At 38.2% G+C, this 19,843-nt stretch overlaps 1 protein-coding gene across 1 annotated transcript in view; it reads right to left on the bottom strand.

Moving 5' to 3' along the window:
* Positions 1-19,843, bottom strand: part of CALD1 (caldesmon 1) — a 181,473-nt gene that overhangs the window by 134,049 nt on the left and 27,581 nt on the right. The gene's annotated exons all lie outside the window — the stretch shown is intronic.

Genomic DNA, 19,843 nt, shown 5'->3' with positions numbered 1-19,843 from the left:
CTATATCTCGTCTAGACCACTCCAGGAACCTCCTGACTCGTCTCTCTGTTCAAATCTTCTGGCCTTCTGCAAATAAAGGCATTTCTGAAAACACTGATCTGATCATGTCACTGCCCTGCTTAAAACACTTCAATAGCCTGATAGCACATTCAGAATATAGAGTCAATTCTTTATCATGACTCCCAATACTGTATATGATCTGGCCCTGCCCACCTCCCCAGCATCCCCTGAGCCACAACTCTTGTGATCTGGTCACACCAGCTTTCTTTCAGTTTCTTGCATGGATCCAACTCCTGCAGGCCACAGAGTTTTGGGACATGCTGTTCTCTAATACTGCAATGACTGCCCCACCCCTCACCCCGACAATAGTACATTTCTCATTTGGGTAATTCTTTGCTTTCCCTAAACTCACAAACTCAAAGCTGGCATAGTATTTGTGATACCCCTGAAACGCTGACTTTTGTGTTACAGCACAAGCATAGGACATTATGTTAAAGATTTCAAGTATCCTAGCCATTTTTTGCTAAGGTATAATAAATGAAGAATGAATGAAGAATTCTGTTAGATACACAGATTCTGAAGATTTTTACCTTCATGTTATTCTATGACAGCTCTCTGTCATTTATCTTCATGTACAATCACAATTTGTAATGACATTTATTTACTGTTTGTCTTCCCTACCAGATTGAAAGCTCCATGAGGGTGCGTCTGGGTTTTGTTGTTGTTGTTTAACCTCTGGTTCCTTAGTACTGTGCCATCGCCTACAATATATTAGTCACTCAACAAATAGGAGTGCAGCAAATGAGTGTCCAACAGTCAAAATATTTGAAAAGAGTATCTAATGATAAGACAGGGGAGCATTATAGATTTATCACCTATTTGCTGGGAGGATATTCATTAACAGCTTCGCACTTGCTAACTGCTCAATACATTGAACAAATGAATGAATACATGGATGAATTATCTGTGAGCTGTCGAGACAGGATACAGTTAGTTCTGAATGAAGGGCAGACAACTATACCAAAGCAACCAGTTAAATGACCTAAAAGGTCTTTTCTCTGCTGCTACAACTTCACCAAAAGTTGTAATTTAAAAGAGAAAGTATAGAAAGCACATAAATATGCTTTCCACTGTCATAGTCAGATCATGCATTACCTCATTTGATTCTTAGAATCCTGTGAGATAGACAGTATATCATCTCCATTTGACAAACAATGAAATTAAGCCAGTGTCCATGACTGCTTCAGAATGTAGTGGATCCAGAACTCAAATGCTGGCTTTTTAACCCAAGAGACTAAGTCAAGAGCAAGAGTGGAAAATCATGGGATGGCTGATGTGAATTTGTTCTGATTTCTTCCGCTGCATCTGTGATAAGGTTGGTTGGGCTTTTAATAAAGCGATTCAGCCTTTCAATAAGAAACAAATACCCAAATCTTTCCAACTTAAAAAATCTGATTTTGGTCTCAATTGTTATTATTAATACTTTTGGGATTGGTGAGATTTGTTCTTTCCAGGCATGTTTCAAAATATATTCTGAACCACATTTGTCTCTATTCCTTTTAAACCAGTGAGAAAAGGCTCTCAAGAAATTGCATCGGTGCCGAGGACCTACTCATACACCAGCTGTGATCTGGCTTATTTCCATATAACCTAATATGGCTAAGAAAATGTTTGACTGGAACAGAGTGAGGATTGCCAAACTTAACTTAGTAAGTAAAGTGCCACAGAGTCCTCTGTTTAGACGTGGTGCAGTATCAGTTCAGATGCAATGCTTATAGGTCACATCAATGACACGGTAACTGTACTTCTACACAGTAATAAAAACCAGATACCTGCCCCTTTTGCCCACTCGCAGGCGAGATGAGTAAATAAAAGCTTCCCAGAAAGGCTCTTGGTGACAATCTATTGAACATGTTGCCCTTCTTGGGTTATAAAAGCTGAGTGGGGATACCCAATTCAGATTCTGTATGAGGTCTCTAAGTTTGTGGAAAATCAAAGAACTTTCAACAGAAGGAAGGCTGAAAGGAAATTCACCTCCTTCGTCTCCCATCTCAGCCCACTGTGGATTTACCATCACCTTCCTCAAATAGCATCTCTGATGGACATTCCGATTTCTTCTTACTCTAAGTACACTGATAGATTTGAAATATCAGTATTATCTTCAAGGTCACCCTTTCCCTCACCAGAAATGCAATCAATAGGCACCAGATCTAGGATTCTACTCGGGCTGTTTTGGTCACGAGGGCTTTCTTGACTCCTCTCCCACCCTTGTTTCTATCATTCATGCACTCTTGTGCCCAGACCATGATGGTTGTCCTCTGGCCAGGCTCTAGAGTTTCTTTAGCTGTTTTGAAGCAGGAGTAAATGCTTTAATGTCAGACAGATCTGGGTTTGAAGTCCAGATCTGCCCCTTATGTGCTGGGTGACTTTTGCAGAGTGTTTCATTTCTCTGTTAAAGTGGAAAATATCTACCTTGCACTGATGTGGCAATTGAATGAGGGGCCATGCAGTAATATGGTCCCAGACATGAAGAAAAGTACTAGGTAAATGTCAGCAAGCTCCTATGTTCTCCTTCTGTCCTCTTTGTAATCTCTAGACATTCTGCACAATACTGCTGGATTCTTTTCCCAACTATGTATGTAGAGATTGAAAGGGTAAAATGCACCCACTGACCCCTGATATTTGCCCTGTTAGTGAGAAAGGGAGCAGTGCCTAAATATTCAATCTGGTCCAAGTTAAAGAAAAACTAACATCAAAACTTTTGTTGTTTCCTAGAGTTACTAAGGGCATAAGCCCAGGGTAGATGACTGTTTTGTTTATGTAAACATCCTGACCTTCCTCTGTGGCTATAAAAGGTGAATATTCCCCCACCCCCAGCAATCACTTGGAAGAGAATTAAGGCAAAGAGTTAAAAAACTGACTTTCTCCTCAGCCATACCAGTCTCAGGTAACTCACCAGCCCTCTTCCTCCGTAAGAGGAGCTAGTGTTCCCACTGAACACCATGTCAAACATTAATTTTAAACTGTGATCTAGTCTCTGCTGCACTGTAATGTCTCTCTATCACCTCAAATCATTCATCAGAGTCTGTTAAACATAGCAGCTTTGTGGGAATGAGGGGGGGGAAAAGGAATTTTTCCATGTTCAGGATGAATCCGAGAGAGACTAGGAAGGATTTGGAGCAGGAGTTGACAGGAAAACACAGGCGTTCCCACCACTTTCTCTCTTTCTTGGGGATTCCCAGAAATACTGAGATGGAGGCCCCAATAATTTTATTCAGTTATGAAAGCAAAGAGCAGCCCAGGAAGAACTTGGTCATTCAGGGTTACATACTTAAGAACAATTAATCAATAATACAAAAACAATATTATAAGTAAAATGTCTCTCATCACAATCAGACAACAGTTGCTGTGTGGTGAAAAGTCCTGGCAAGGTGTTAAAAGACCTTGATTTTTAGTTCTGCTGATACTCCTAACTAGCCATATGACCTTGGCAAGTTACAGACTCTGCAGGCCTCGGTTTCTATAAAAGGAGGAAGAACGGATTTGAAATCTCTGCTATCTGTTGAGTAAATGGGATGCAGTACTCAGGAAAAGCTTTGAAAAGAAGATTGACTCTTAAAGAAGAGTTAAGATTCAGGTAAGTAGAAAGGAAGAGTGAAAATATTTCACTTGTGCTCAGGAAGAGAGCAGTCATTTGGGCAGAAACACGCAAGTTGTATTGATGGGTGACCATGTTCAAAAGCCCAGCTGGGAGGGTATTGAGGGAAGTGAGTTGTATTGATTATGTCCGTGGATCTCAATCTTGCACTTTATTCTTTGAAGTAGACAGTAGATGCTAGGATTTTTTATGTAAATGATAGTGAAGATTCAAAATCAGATTCAAAATATGGAACGAGGGGCGCCTGGGAGGTTCAGTCACTTAAGTGTCTGCCTTTGGCTCAGGTCACGATCCCAGGGTCCTGGGATGGAGTCCCACATCAGGCTCCCTGCTCAGTGGGGAGCCTGCTTCTCCCTCTCCCTCTGCCTGCTGCTCCCCCTGCTTGTGGTCTCTCTCTGTGTCAAATAAATAAATCTTTTTTAAAAATAGAAATTTAAAATTTAAAAAAAATTATCAAAATATGGGATAAGATGGACCATGGAGGGGACTAAAAAAAGAAGAGAGAGGCATGGAAATAAACTTGGCAATTCTTGAAACCTGACTTAAGAGGTGACAATAAAAATGTGAAGGAAAAGAAAGTCAGTGAAGAATCTACAAATGTGCCTTTATTTCTCCTCAACATATCCCAGTCTCTTCTGGTTAGTCTGTAGAGGGATCCCTGCCCAGATGCAACACTGAACTCTGACCCTTGGGTCAAAGAACTGTGCTGTGAATGACTAATAAATCATTTGGGAGATTAATCTACAGGAAGGGCCAAGATCATTTTTTATTGTAAGTATAAAATGACCTTGGGTTATTTTGTGATTAGAGGTCTTTACATTAACTGCATAATTGAATATAATTTTGTAAATGGTACAAATCAACAATCAACTACAAATGACTTCACTAAAGCAGAAATTTCCACGTTATCCTGAAAGAAGACACTTAAGGCTTCTAACAAATCTGAAAGTTAGGCTATGGAATTATCCGTATCTAGAAAATACAGTAATTTCCTCCTTCTTTAATACTTAAATATTTTATAGCAATTTAAAGACCATGAGCTTCCCTAATTACTCATTAAAATCAATGCTTTGAAAAAGGAAATCCAAAGTTAACTTTCTAGTAGTGTTAACAAAGTTATTTAGCAAAGCAAACTTGCTTTGACTAGGTATATAATGCCCTCTCCACAACTTTATGCATTAGAATGAGACAGAGCTGGAGTTAGGGTGCAAGTTCACCTGAGTCTAAGAGCCCATTCATTTTCTATTGAACTTTCTGTCATCTTACAAATGTTAGTTGTCTTGGGGTGCCTGGGTGGCTCGGTCGTTAAGCAACCAGCTCTTGATTTCGGCTCAGGTCATGATTTCCAGGTCCTGGAATTGAACCCCATGTCGGCTCTGCCCTCAGTGAGGAATCTGCTTCAGAGTGTCACTCTCTCCCTCTCCCTCTACCCCTCCCCCCAAAATAAAAACATCTTAAAAAACAAAAGAAAAACCAAAAAACCCTGAATGTTAGTTGCCTTGCACCTTTCTCATCCCCTTTTCCCCACTATACCTCAGTCTTAATGTGTTTAAGTGATAGTTTCAGGCCACATAATACAACCTCTTCACATTATGGCTAGTAAACACTCGGAATGCATTACAATAAGTGCTGGTACCAGGCTAAAAATGCATATTAATTCAAGAGGAGTTTAGAGACATTATTGGTTAATAGATTTAAAAAGGGCCTCTGAAGGGTTACTGGAGGGGAGGTGGGTGGGGGCTGGGGTGGGGGTGGGGGGAGGGGTTAAATGGGTGATGGGGATCTAAGGAATACACCTGTGATGAGCACTGGGTGTTGTATATAAGTGATGAATCACTAAATTCTACACCTGAAACTAATATTACACTGTATGCTAACTAACGAATTTAAATAAAAACTTGAAAAAAGAAAAAATAAATAAAAAATAAAAGGGCCTCTGAAGGAAAGAAAAGGAAGGTTACAAGATAACATTAATTTCTGGTTGCAGGATAACATTAAAAGTTGCAGGGAATAACACAGATTCCAACAATAGTCACTTCTTCCCATCATCAGAGACATTAAGTTCTAGAACTCGGATTTGACCAAGTGAGATATATCTTAGATTCTAATATTTGTAGTAGTCAAATGGATTGGATGTCAAATATTCTCTCTTTTTTTAAAGATTTTATTTCTAAGTAATCTTTACATCCAACACGGGGCTTGAACTCACAACCCCGAGATCAAGAGTTGCATGCTCCACTGACTGAGCCAGCTGGGCGCCCCAAATATTCCCTTCTTTTTGTTGAGAAGTTACCATCACAAGGAAAGGGGGAAAAGCAGAAGACTCCATGTGTACAACTGAAGAGGAACAGGGAAGAAATTCACATTTATTGTATACCAAATGTGTGTCAAATGCCACACATCTCTTATTTAATGTCCCAAACAAATCCATGAGGTGAGTGTTTTTTTCTCCATTTACAGATGAGAACATGGAGGCCTGAGAGGTTAAGAAACTTGTCAAGCATCAGATAGAGGGGGAAGAGTTGGTACTAGAATGCAGATCTTAATCTATCCTCCTTGGCTGTTCCAAAGGGAAACTCTCACAGAGAGAGAAAGAGAGAGAGAGAGGGTTGGGGGAGGGCGGGGAGAGGGAAAGAAAAGTTGTTTAGTTATCCAGTTATTTCATTCACTATTATTTGAACAGAAGCAACTGATGCCTTAAATCAATCTGATCAACAGCACAAAAACTGGTTGTTTGGATTTTTAAAAGATTTGATTGAAAACCAGTTGTTTCAGTGGCCATGTGCCGACCTGGAGTTAATAAATGGCCACCTTTAAGTCCCCCAGCTGGAAGAGTACAAAAGAACCCAGAGGCAAGTCAATGGCAAACTGCCACCCCAAACAAATTGCAGCATATAAGCCCTAAAACTTGAATTACCCTTCGAGGATTAAGGTTCAAGACTGTGAAAAATTAAAAATGTTGCCTAGCCTAGGAAATAGCATATGAATCAAAAATATCATTACTAAGCTTAACTGCACTCCTAATCTTCCACTTTCATGACATCTAAACTGTTTTGTTATTCTTAATGGACCAAATCCCCCTTCTGGTAATGTTCTGGAAATTCTATTTTTGTGGTAATTTAAAAAATCATACAGCATGTTCTTTATATTTGGTTTATGTAGGAGTTAAGACCACTTCAAACATACTTTTCTTTCTTAGTCTGATGGCTATTTAATATTGTGTCATTCACTGGTTGAAATAAAAGTAGGTTAATCTGCAAAAGTACATGAACACCCAAAAAGGATTGGATTGTATCTTTGAGAAATGATTTTTTTTTTCAAAGTCAGACATCAAAGGCTGCATACTGCAGAAAGTTTATTTTGAAAAGCTTCAGTCAAAACAGTTTGGAAACTATGAAATGAGTCCTTTTTTCTTAAAGAAATGTAACTTTGTCTATTCCCACTGCATTTTTGGTTTAGTAGGAGACATCTTTATTCCACAGGATTTTAAAAGCATGTTTAAGATTCCATAGGTTTAGTATTACATCACTAATGGTTTCTAATGAGATCCAGGCAACAGCAAGAAGAGAGGAAAAGAACAGCACAAAAGCTGAATTCTACAATACCAAGTACCATGTAAAATGTGGGAAAGTCTCCACGCTTTATCTATATGGCTGAAGCCATCTGGATAAAAAGGAGTAAATTCACATTCTATCAACCAGATGTGGATGACATGATACTCAATGTTTGACTATTTGGAATCATCATCTAAGGGGCTGAATTTTTTGCTTTTCATGCAGATGTTTGCTGCTCCATGGTTATTATGGTCAAAAAGAATCAGTGAAACATGCAAATATCTAGATATTGTGTTCGCTCTACTGAGGGATTAAGGCCTCAGCTACTACTTGTTTGATTTTGTTCTCATAAACAACTTTTCAATGACAATTATACAAATTTTACTTTTGAGATGATGTCTATGTATATATAGGAGGAGAATATAAAAAATAAATATTCCCCAAACTTTCAGCAACTCTGACATTTTACGGAAGGTCAATGAGGGAACAGGTGGGGTAGACAGGATGCCCCACAAAGGAGGGACTATTCCAGGGGAGATCAACTTATTTGGTGAACGATAATGGATAAATGGGATGAATGGAGACTTTCTAGGATTTTTGCTTAAGGGCTGCAAAGTTGGTAGCTTTCCAACCTATGGATGCATGTGATAAGAGCCACTAACACTGGTTTAGAACTTTACAGTGCCAAAATTTCTTTCACCTTCATGATCACTTTTGAACTTTACTAAACACCTAGGTAAACTTTTTTATAGACCTACCCACCGATTTCATCTCAAGGCAACTCAACGATTACTGACTTGGGTACAGAGCTACCATATGGTAAAGACTTTACTTAGTAAAGTACTGTACTAATTAGTCACTGGAGAGGGAGGGAAACAAAGGTAAATTAAGACATAGTCTTTGCTTTCAAAAGAACATACAATGGGATCAGGGAGACAAGACACAACTAACTATATCATAAAATACAAAGGTGAGTATGAATAATATAATAAAAACACCTAAATCTCTTCAAATGAAGTAGAACAATTTGTTTTAGGATTTGGAGAAGAAGTTTGAAAAGGAGATGGTAAGAGAAGATGTTTTAGAAATTTGAAATACTTTTATGTAAGGAAGTATCAATGTCATAAAATATTTATAGTGGGTGTTAGCACTCATTCATATAACAATTATTGAACACCTACAGCATTCCAGGAGTATGTTAGGCAAGTTAGTATCTTTCCTTAAAAATTTTGTAACATTAAATTTTGTCAAGTCTCTTATGAAAATCACTATATTATGACATTCAACTGAAGAATAAAACCTCAGTCTACTAAATGTCTTGCTTATATCATGCTGGGCAGTAACTTTGACAAGTGAACTGATGAAATTTATGTCTTATTCAGACACATATTCTAGAAAATCTAGAAAGTCTCCCTTCATCTCATTTACTCATCATCACTCACCAAATAAATTAATTGTCAGTACAAAGCTAGGAGATATAACACATTCTCACATATCTGGCAAACCTCATTTTGGGCCTAGACATTGACGTAGTAAAAGATACCTATTGGCACCTCATCAAACAGAAAATTCTAAAAATGAACATTTCTGATTTCTCTTCAGTATATAACTTCAACAAGCAATACTGTGGCCAAAATGATAGTGTTGCCCAAGAATTGGCACCATTTTGAACAAGAATTTGATGAAAAGCCACAAAGCTGTCAGTTGTTTTGTGATTTTAGTCTCAACAGTTTTATTAATGGCTTAGAATTTTCCCTATAGTACATGTCTGGCCAATAGGAGAGCTCCGTGTGCCACAGTGTGCCTATCTTTATAAGAATTAATTGCTAAATCTTTGAAGGAAACAAGGAAATGACAGATGGGTAGATAGATAGACAAGGGTTGTAAATTTTGTTGTTTGAACTATAGATGTCATCGTTAGACATCATCTGACTCTCTACTATAAAACAAAGGGAAACCTGTAAACTTATATTTTTTCTTACAGTTCTTCCCTGCCCTATTTTAAAATAATATCATTATTATTTTTTACATTGTTAAAGAGTGTAACATTTACACTTTGTAATCATAATGCTAACAGTTGCCTAGCCTTAGTTTTATATTTAAATTGATTAAAGTATAGTCTAAGATTAATAGAAAACAACTACATTCTACTGACTTAAGGGCAACAAAATAGTTGGCATTGCTTTTCTCCTTTCTTTTGTGGTTTCATTTAAAATTTTCTAAGAAATGTATTCCATTGTCCACATTACATTATTAGTCTTTTTTATAGATCTTTTAAAATAATGAAATGCTAATATGTATTTTAAATTCAAAATTCTTACTTGCTTCCTCCCACCCTACCTCCAGGAAAAAATATTTAGCCAATATTGCAGAAAAACATACAGATTTTTTTTAATTGGGCAACTAGGACATCCAGTGTATACAGAGAATCTCATTTTAAATCATAGTAATTACTAAGGGTGCAAGATAGACCTGCCAATCATCTAAACCTTTCTAGTGATAATGTGTCCACATAGCCTTCTTCCAGTAGCAGTGGTTTTTCTCCCTGTATGATAATCTTTCTTCTAATATTTTTATATTCCATAATGGTATCTGGATAAGATCACCCAACATTTAGACTTTCAAATATCTTTCAGCAGTCTTTAGGCCCAGAAGCATTTTATCTGGAAAACTAAATGTGTCCTACCCAATTTACCTGTGCCAGATTTCTCCGATTTCACTGCTCCCATTTTCAACCACATAGAACCTAATATTTTCCTATAGAAACCAACAGACTTAGGAGTAAAATGGCTCAAAGGGCAGTTCTTTTTTTTTTATTTTAAGATTTAATTTATTTATTTGTCAGAGAGAGAGAGAGCACAAACAGGGGGAGCGGCAGGCAGAGGGAGAAGCAGGCTCCCTGCTGAGCAAGGAGCCCGATGCAGGACTCGATTTCAGGACCCTGGGATCATAACCTGAGCCGAAGGCAGACGCTTAACCGACTGAGCCACCCAGGCATCCCTCAAAGGAAAGTTCTATTCATAGCTTTCAGATACGGTCTATCTACCCAGTGTCAAGACCATCAGATGAATCAGTTTAATCTTACCACAGTAGACAGACCACCCTCAGCAGTATGGATTGAAATTACCTTTAGAATATGTCTTAGAAGTCTGTGGTTACCATCTGCATATACATGAACCAAAAACTCCCTTTAGATCCAAGTTCTCATGTATATCAAACTGAAGTAAGTAGAAGTTGGGGGAAAAGCACATTAACAAAATTTCAAGACAATGTCTGATTTTCATTAGATTCATTATTTCAGTTTCTGTTCTCTTTTAGGGTGTGAGTGTATAGGCCAGTGTGTGTTTTCATGGCTATCAGAATCCCTTCTTTAAAACCGTGTTGTTTTATGTGTAGTCATCATAGGGTACTACAGTGATCTTTACAATGGCTTCTTAGTTGCTGACCGAATTTTCAAAAACTTGGTAGAGATGATTTGAACACTATTGGACCTGGTTAAGGTTGTGAAGGTATTTAAATGCTTTTATGAAGCAATCTGAAGTATCCCAGACATTAAGGGTATGGATAGCATTCATACCCAATTCAACACAACACATTTATAGAAAGTATTTACTATGTGCTCGACAGAGTGCTCTGCAAAGAGGATAAAATTATAAACATGAGAGACATTGTCCTAAGTCCTGTTAAGTTGCAGTCTAGCAGAAACATAAAAATTAAATAGCACCATGCAGTGTGATAATTTTGTTCTAGAAAAGTATCAGGCATTGTGAGAACACAGAGAGAAAGGTAATTCATCAAACTTGGGTCTGTTAGCTTTCCTGAGGAAGTGATATCTACACTGAGACTTAAGGTAGCTGAGTGGGACGGGGTGGAATGGAGGGCAGAGTCCTTCTAAATTTCCCAGAGAGTGTCATTCAAATGTGTTCTTCACTCTAGGCCTTTGCTTCTTTCTCTTGGGCCTCGCGTGGGGTTACTACTCCATCTGGTTAGATTCCTTGTCCTCAGTCCCTCTTGATTTGTGCAAAATCAGAAGAGCTCACAGAGGAGAGGAGAAGAAATTGGTTTGGGATTTTGGATCTGGATTTATTGTCTTTCCTTTTAAAGAAAGACCCTCTTCAGGGTGGCCAGTGTGGATTTTCCTCAGTGACTGAATATGATTGAAATCTCTACCACATAATCCTGGCATCCAGTCTCCTGTTTTTTCCTCCTAAAGTTTTCCATTAGAAAAAACAAAAAGGCTGGCATGTGGACTGCTGCCACCAGTTGACTGCTTGGTTTCAGTCTTGGAGTATGTCATAGATACCAACTTCACCTTGTGTCCACCTGCCTCTTGGAGCATGGCTACCATCTGACCTGTTTCTGTGGTGACCCACAATAGCTTTGGCACAGTGGTGGGCCACTGAGTCACATTTTCCAGAATAGAGTGATACTTGTTAAGATTTACTGAGAAGAGAAATATGACCCATTAAATTCAATCTAAAAATAATCTTTGCTCTGAAAAAAGAAAATCTAATTACCTTGCGCTTCTCACTATGAAAAATTGGGTTCATGTGGGTAAGGAGACATGGAACCTTCCTTTGAAGTAGACCATACATTCCAAAATATCTCTGGCAGAGTCTGGGGTCTGCTTCTGATTAGATAATTGACATAAACATCCCTCAAATAAACACTAAACCCTTCAAAACCAGAGAAGCATATGAATAAAATGCATCTCAGTTTTAAGTAAAAGCCTTCTGCAATAATTAGTTATCAGAAAGCAGTTTCCTTTTCCATTTATCAGCCAGCATTAAACCCTAAAAAGCAAAAAGTCCACTGGATGAAATTCTAGTGAAACTTCAAATCAGTCTTCAATCTATTCTAGATAGTATCAGGTTTAGTATTGACCTTAGGTGAGTATTTCCACATTTATGTGTTCCAACTTTAACCCTCAAAACTAAATTCATTTTTTAAAAAGATTTTATTTATTTATTTGACAGAGAGAGAGACAGCAAGAGCAGGAACACAAGCAGGGGGAGTGGGAGAGGAAGAAGCAGGCTTCCTGCCAAGCAGGGAGTCCGATGTGGGACTCGGAGCCCCATGTAGGACTCGATCCCAGGACCCTGGGATCATGACCTGAGCCAGAGGCAGATGCTTAATGACCGAGCCACCCAGGTGCCCAAAACTAAATTCATTTCAAATAAAATTCAAATCTTGAGAAGTAAAATAATGTGTTCTTCTCAGAATATTTGGTCTTTGTTCTCAGAATAGCGTAAGTATACTGTGAGTAACAGCAAAGCAAAACAACTCAACTCTGCGTGTGTGTGTGTGTGTGTGTGTGTGTGTGTGTGTGTGTGTATGCGCTGCCTCCTCTACAAGGAATGTGATCTATGTACATACAACTCAAAAACAGTTAACCAAGAAACAAGGGTAAACACCTGTGGCTTCATTACAGATGAGGTTATAGCTAAACGGGCTGAAGTTTACTGGGAGGAAAACTATTGTTTGAAAATTTCAATCTTGCTGCCACATACCTGTGACTTTTCAGGCAACTCCTAGATGGGGAAATAAAAAACAATGTCTTCTATCTTGAAAGGCCCCTTAAATAATGGAATGAGTAACAGAATTCCTGTTTCACTTAGCTTTCTAAATACTTTGTGCCAACTGATTTCTGCCTTCCCATACAGATTTACCATTCAGCTTTTGTATACCTCATAAAATGAAACAATAACTTTGTTCTGTCCTTAACAGATAGAGCTTTATGAAGATAATCTTTTAGAAGAAATGTAATTTTAGAAAAGAGGTCAGCTCTTTTTTTAAGTGAGTTTGCTTCTGTTAAGTTTAAGTGAATTTAAGTGAGTTTGCTTCTGCAAAGTGTGAAATGCCCAGTAAATAAGAGCCAGATACTTTTCTATAAAACAGACAGGTTCTAGAGGAAGGCTCTGGTTGTTCTGAATTATTGTCTTAAAAAGTCCTTCCTACTTGAATAAGTTCTGTGGATTGTACCAATCTCAATTTACTGAGTTTTGATACTATACTGTAGTAATGTAAGATGTTACCATGGGGGAAAACTGGGTGAAGGGTTCTTGGACCTCTCTGTACTATTTTTATAACTTCATGCTAATCTATAATTATTTCAAAATAAAAAGTGAAAAAATGAAAAAAAAAAAAGAAATGTCAGTGGTCAAAAAGAGCAAATAAAGAAAAAAGTCCTTTTGTCCTTTCTAACCAGTGCAAGAAGGTACATATCTATCTGTAAAGATTATTTGTTAAACAGAAACTTTTTTCAGTCTTCTTTGACATATAAAAGCCCACCAGCAAGCTTGTCTACCTTACATTCCTCCAGAGGCACACTCTTGACAATTTTAACCCTACATAAGAAGACTAGAGACAAAAATAAATAAATAAAAATAAAACTTAAGCAATATTAATTTTAAGCAAATGCAAACAGCACTTTATTGCTTTGGTTATAATACTAACGTTTCCTACAACAAATAATCCAATTCAACAAATCCTGTCTTTACCCCTCTAATGTACTCTTAACGAAACAAAAGGTAAATGACTATAAAGTGAGGAAGAAAACAGATACCATCAAAGAAATTCAAGGAAAGTTAAGTTCATTGTTCTTAATAGAATCTCACTTACTGAAGCCATGGGATTGTCAATGAAATGTAACCAGCATCGGAACCACTGGAATGGTCTTCTCCAGTACTTGGCTGAAGACGTTGATCATATGCCTGTACGGTTCACTTCAAATTGCCCTTACTCACTAAATTTTACCCATTCATTTGGAGACTCCAAAAATCCTTTGGCCAGTTCAGTCAAAGCAGAAACATGAACACAAATCTTCCACACTAATTGATATTATACAAAACAGCCAACTGCTAATTTAAATTGGCTGAACAGAAAGAGGCTGTTCAGGAATGGTTTTGTTTCTGAGAATATACACATGATCTAAGAATGACATCAATAAGCTCTTTCAATATTCTGGAGAAGCTTTTAAATTGCAAACTAAATATAGTTAGTCAAGTTCCCACCTTCTCCAACATGTGAAGGTTAACAAGTGGAAAATGCAGAAACTCCAGTAATTTCCTTCAATAAATTGTTGTTAATTGATAAACTGTGAAACTCTTGGGCTGAAAGTCATGGCAGTTCCCGGCATTCTTCAGCCTTACTTAGTATAGTGCTAAGAATACATCTGCTGATTTGAAATATCACACATATAGCCAGACAGAGACAAACTCCAATTTAATGTAAAATTTGGTTTTATTTTAGAAGTGTATAGCCCATATTTGTGCATACAAACTCTTGCACTTTTCCAGAAAAATTTAACATTAGGGCTGAAGGATGACTGCCACTGGAAATAAATGATCTAACTGAAATAAATTAGCAAAACTTTAGCTAGGCTTAGAGGAAACAGAACAGCACTAAGCAAAACTAATCCTCTGGATCTAATCAGGAGAATAGATGGATCCAAACTGAATGACCCTGGTTGACATGATTGCAAATTAAAAGGAAGATTCTTAAGAAATTCATATTTTACAAAAGGAATAGATGCCAAACAGATGACAGACTTTTAAAAAACTGATGGACTTTAGTTTTTGGAGGATAGATTTTTTTTAATGTTTTATTAGATAACAAGTACTTTGAGAATATTATATATTTATAAATTGTGGGAAATATTCTGTCTTTCTAGTAGCTAAATTACAACTCTGGACTGGGATCACATAGGTCTAAACATTCCCTCAAACTTATAAACCATAAGAAATGGTATGGGGCATCCCTCCAAAACAATTAGAATATAATATTGATGATTCAGCAGGAGTTGGTGAAATATATCAGTTTATTCAAGGAACACTGCTGGTGATCATGAAACTAAGGTAATGTCAAATGCCCAAAAGAGAGACTTCATGTAGGTGAATAACATTACGGTACATTAGGTCCCCAAAACTATGTTTAGCAAATATTCACAAAACAAGAATGATGTGTACCAAAATCTGAAAGAGAGCTTTCCTTATCTGGAAACAATGATGGGGAACTTCTCGGGGAGGCCCCACTAGCACTGGGAGAAAAGAGGCAGCAGTTCTGCTCGGTGAGGCTGGACCAGCCATTTGGATAACATACAGTGTCATAGTATATGTTCCTTTCTCACTCCTTCTTGTTCTCTCTCACACACAGGGAAGCAAACTGATAGTTCTCAGACAACATGTGTAGTCGAAATCCAACTGTATCTGTGTATATCCCACTTAATACATAGAGGCCAGCAAGAGTTGAGGCCAAGAGGGTGGGGAATTCATGGTATCCCTTATCTGGACATGATGTTGACACAGTTACCTACTGGACAGCAACCTGATCAAAAGTACTGCAGATGGTCCATGCTCCTGACATTTGTCTTGACCCATTCCTAGCAGTGGGAGAAGAAATGAAAAGCCAGACCACAGTAAAACTTGAATGAAAGCCAGGGTCCAGGCACCAAGTGGGCCAAAATCCAGAAAATGAGCACACACGGTTACAGACTCATGAATCCAAGGCTTGAAGGGAACCTAGATGTCATTTGATCAGCTCCCGATTTTACAGATGAAGAAATCCAAATTCAAATTGGATCAAGCAGGGCACCTGGCTGGCTCAGTCATCCAGTTATCAAAGGACATGTGGTAGAAGAGTCAAAAAGACCAGTACTCAGGATTTTTGATTCTTTGTCTAGTGTTTCTACCAGGAGTCAACAGTCAAACAGTGAAACAAAAGTCACAGAGAAACTAAAAAAATCTCAAGACTCCAGATCTGCTGCCTTAGCTCAAAGGGGTATGATTTCACCCAGTTCTCTGACCACCTTCTGAGTACAGCAAACATTTATGGACTAGTCACACTCTCTCATCCACTTGTATGAATATCTGGATAAGAGATTCTGCTTGACTCTTCTGGCCTTCAATTCAAGGGTCTTTCCATTTAAGGTACAATGTAAAAAGACAGTAGTGGTTTTTATAAGATACAAAGATTTTACTGACTGCAGGGACAGGAAATGAGAAAATCAGGAACTGCAGCTACTCTATCTTCCCCAGCCAAACATTGCTTCTCACCTGAGAGCCTTTTTTCTTTTCTCGTGCTCAAGTTTTGGCTTATGCATCTCACATATGTCCCATATGGTTGTTCATCTCAACTCTACTTCACAAACTCTCAGCTGCAGTGCCCACCAACTCCTGCTCTTAGTTCAAATTCTCAAGAGACAGAATCTGCTAGGCTCAACTTTTCCATGTTTGGGCAGAGAGCGCTTTACACAAGTCATGTCCCAGGCCCCTGGTCAGCCGAATGAGTTGGTCGACTTTGGGCTAAGCATCCACCCACAGTTCCATTAACTTTGGCCAAAGGATTGAGGTTGTGTGATCCACTCCTCACTCAGAGGCTAGGAGGAATCAGGCAATGAGAAATTAAATGTTTGGCTTGCACGGACTCTCAGGACATTTAAACTCTTGCCTGACTGTTGGCATGCACGACTGCTTGGTGCCTCTTGCTGAGGGGTCTGGGCCATGAACCAGGTCAGGATGTGGCCATCTCAGAATGGTTGATAAATGACTATCATTTATTCAGTCTAAGGCCAGAATATTAAACTTCAACTAACAGCTAATCCTGGACAAAGAGCTCTCTTTGTGGAGGTGGAGGAAGTGTCCTCCTTGCTCCTCTTTGCCATTTTTCATCTCTCATTTCTCTCTAAAAATATCACCCACTATCCTTCCTTATTGCAGTCAATACTGATCCCTGCATTACTCCCCTTCATTTCTAGAAGATTTTAGCTCCTGGTTGTAACTCTTTTCAGTATAATGTCTGCCTTAATTCTCAGTAATTTCAAATATTCATGTATGTGATCCTTCTAATATCCTGGCCTCTTAGCTCCTTGCACTCCTCTCCTGATCTTGTCATCTGACATATCTCAGCCACCCACCTCCTTCCCCAGATGACATCCCATGATTCATCACTCTAAACACTACTTTCCATGTAGCAGGCAGGCAGCTGAACCCAGCTGGAGGAAAACTCACAGCTAAGCTGACTGGTTTTACTTAAAATTCATTATCACTAACGTCAAGCGGGTCCTTAGTGCTACCTGGCAATTCTATGTTTCCCAAGTCCAAACATCCTCTCTTCTCTTAAAACCCCCAGTCCTCCTCTTTCCCTCCTATGCTTAGCTGATAAACTTGCTTCCTATTTCACTGAGAAAATGAAGGCAATTAGATGAAAATTTCACGCTCCCACCACCATATTTTCCAATCTACCTATAGCCGACTCCAGATTGCCTTTCTTCTTGCAACGATGCCTTATTTATCCATGCTCCTACCTGAAGTCAATGCTTCCCCTTATGTCCTGGTTCCATCCTCTCTCAACTAACTACCCAAGGGCATTGTTCTAGAAATTGTCACTTCTCTTCTGCATCATCAATTTATCTCTCTGCACTGGATTATTCCCATCATTATACAAGTGTGCCTAAATATACCTCATCTTAAATTAAGAAAAGACAAGGGGATCTTCACTCACATGCACCCATGTACCTCTCCAGCAACTATTTCAATCCTCTGCTTCTCTTTCAACAAACATTCTGAAAAGAGTTATCTCTCCTTACTATTCCTATCTTTTTCCCTCCCATCTTGTCCCAAACCCAAGCCAATCAGGCTTTTTCTCCACCACCCCCTTGACTCTTTTCAAGATCATCAATAGTTCTCCACTGCCAAATCCAATGACCAATTCTCATTGTCTTATGTAACCTATTAGCATTTGACATGTTGATCACGTCCCTCCTTTTAGAAGTCCTTTCTTTACTTGGCTTCTAGCACATCACACCCTCCTGGTTCTCATCCCACTCCTACTGGCCATTCTTCTTGGTCTCCTCTGATGGTTGTTGGTGTTCACCCTGATCTTCAAATGTTGGAGGACCCCAGATATTGTCCTGGGACTGTGTTCCTCCATCTAACTCACTGCCTTGAGCTCATCTTGCCTCTTGGCACTAACTATCATGCAAATGCTGATGATTCTCAAATATTTATCTTCACCTACAAACTCTTCCCTCAATCCCAGACTTGTATATCCAACTACTCATTTAGCAATTCCAATCAGATGCATAATTTTCATGTCAAATTTAAAATGTTCAGAACCAAACTACTGATTTCCATCCTACAACTCCTCTTTCTACATTTTTCTTGGTAATGGAAACTCCATTCTTCCAGTTTCTTAGACCAAAAACCTTGAGCTCCTTTTTTACTACTCTTTCCAGTGGTATATTGATAAATGTGTAACAGCAGATTCAGCTCTGAAGAGTGGGCAGTAGGGGAAGGCCCAATGTCTCTCATAAATACTACCATTATTATCCATTTGTAGCTACAAATGTCACATCGTTGGACACTGAGTTGGGAAGAGATGCAGAGTGGCACATCATTATGTAGTATTTTCACCATATAGATACAAAAGATGTAAATAACTTCAAGAGCATGGGTAATTGTAAAAAAAAGTAGTAAAATAATTAGGAAGTGATGAATTTTTAGTATTTATTTAGTTTTGTTTCTTCATTTGTTTTGTTTTTTAGATTCCACACAGAAGTGAAAGCATGTGGTATTTGTCTTTCTCTGACTTATTTCACTTAGCATAATTCCCTTTAGGTTCATCCATGTTGTGTTACAAATGGCAAGGTCTCATTCTTTTTATGGCTGAGTGATATTCCATTTTATGTATATATACATATATACACACACCATATCTTCTTTATTCATTTATCTATCCACGGATGCTTGGGTTGCTTTCAGATCTTGACTATTATAAATAATACTGCAGTAAACAAAAGGATACATGTATCTTTTTGTTTTGCATGTCTTTCTGAATTAGTGTTTTCATTTTCTTTGGATAGATATCCAGTAGTGGAATTATTGAATCAAATGGTATGTGTAGTTTCAATTTTTAGAGGAATAAGGGTTCCTTTTTCTCCACATCCTCACCAATACTTGTTATTTCTTGTCTTCTTGATACTAGCCATTCTACTTGTGTGAAGTGATATCTCCTTGTAGTTTTGATTTGCATTTCCATGATGATTAGTGATGATGAGCATCTTCTCATGTGTTGCTGGTCATCTGTATGCCTTCTAATTTTTAGTATTTTTACCTTTGTTCTAATGTAACTCATTTAACTAGAAGTTTATATAATTTCTAATACAGTTTGTATTTAACAATGGGCTCACAAAATTCCTAAAACCTTAATTGTAGGTTCTTGAGAGCCCCAATGAACAGCACACCATTGCCTCTTTACCTTTAACTCTCCAATTCATTAGCAAATCCTGATGCTCACATTCAAAACACATATCTAAAATTTGCTTGCTTTTCACTATGTCCATTACTGCCACCCTAGTTCGAGCCACTATTATCTTTCAAGTTATATCAACTTCCCCACTGTCCCCTCTGCCTTCCCCCGCCATTCTGTTCTCAACGCAAGAGCCAGATGTAAACTCTAAATCAGTTCATATCACTTTTTTTAAAAACTGAAGCATAGTTGACACACAATGTTACATCAGTTTCAAGTGTACAACACAGGGATTCAACTCACACAATTCTTTTGATCACAACTTTCCAACTGCTTCCTGATTCATACAGAGTAAAATCCAAAGTCCAACAAATGGCCTAAGAGG

This window comes from Eumetopias jubatus, unplaced genomic scaffold, assembly GCF_037043125.1.
Source record: "Eumetopias jubatus isolate StellerSeaLion01/CBP00866 unplaced genomic scaffold, mEumJub1_p1.0 scaffold_14, whole genome shotgun sequence".
Classification (NCBI taxonomy): Eukaryota; Metazoa; Chordata; class Mammalia; order Carnivora; family Otariidae; genus Eumetopias; species Eumetopias jubatus.
Note: the sequence above shows the minus strand (reverse complement) of the source record. Positions and strands in the feature narration are given on the sequence as shown.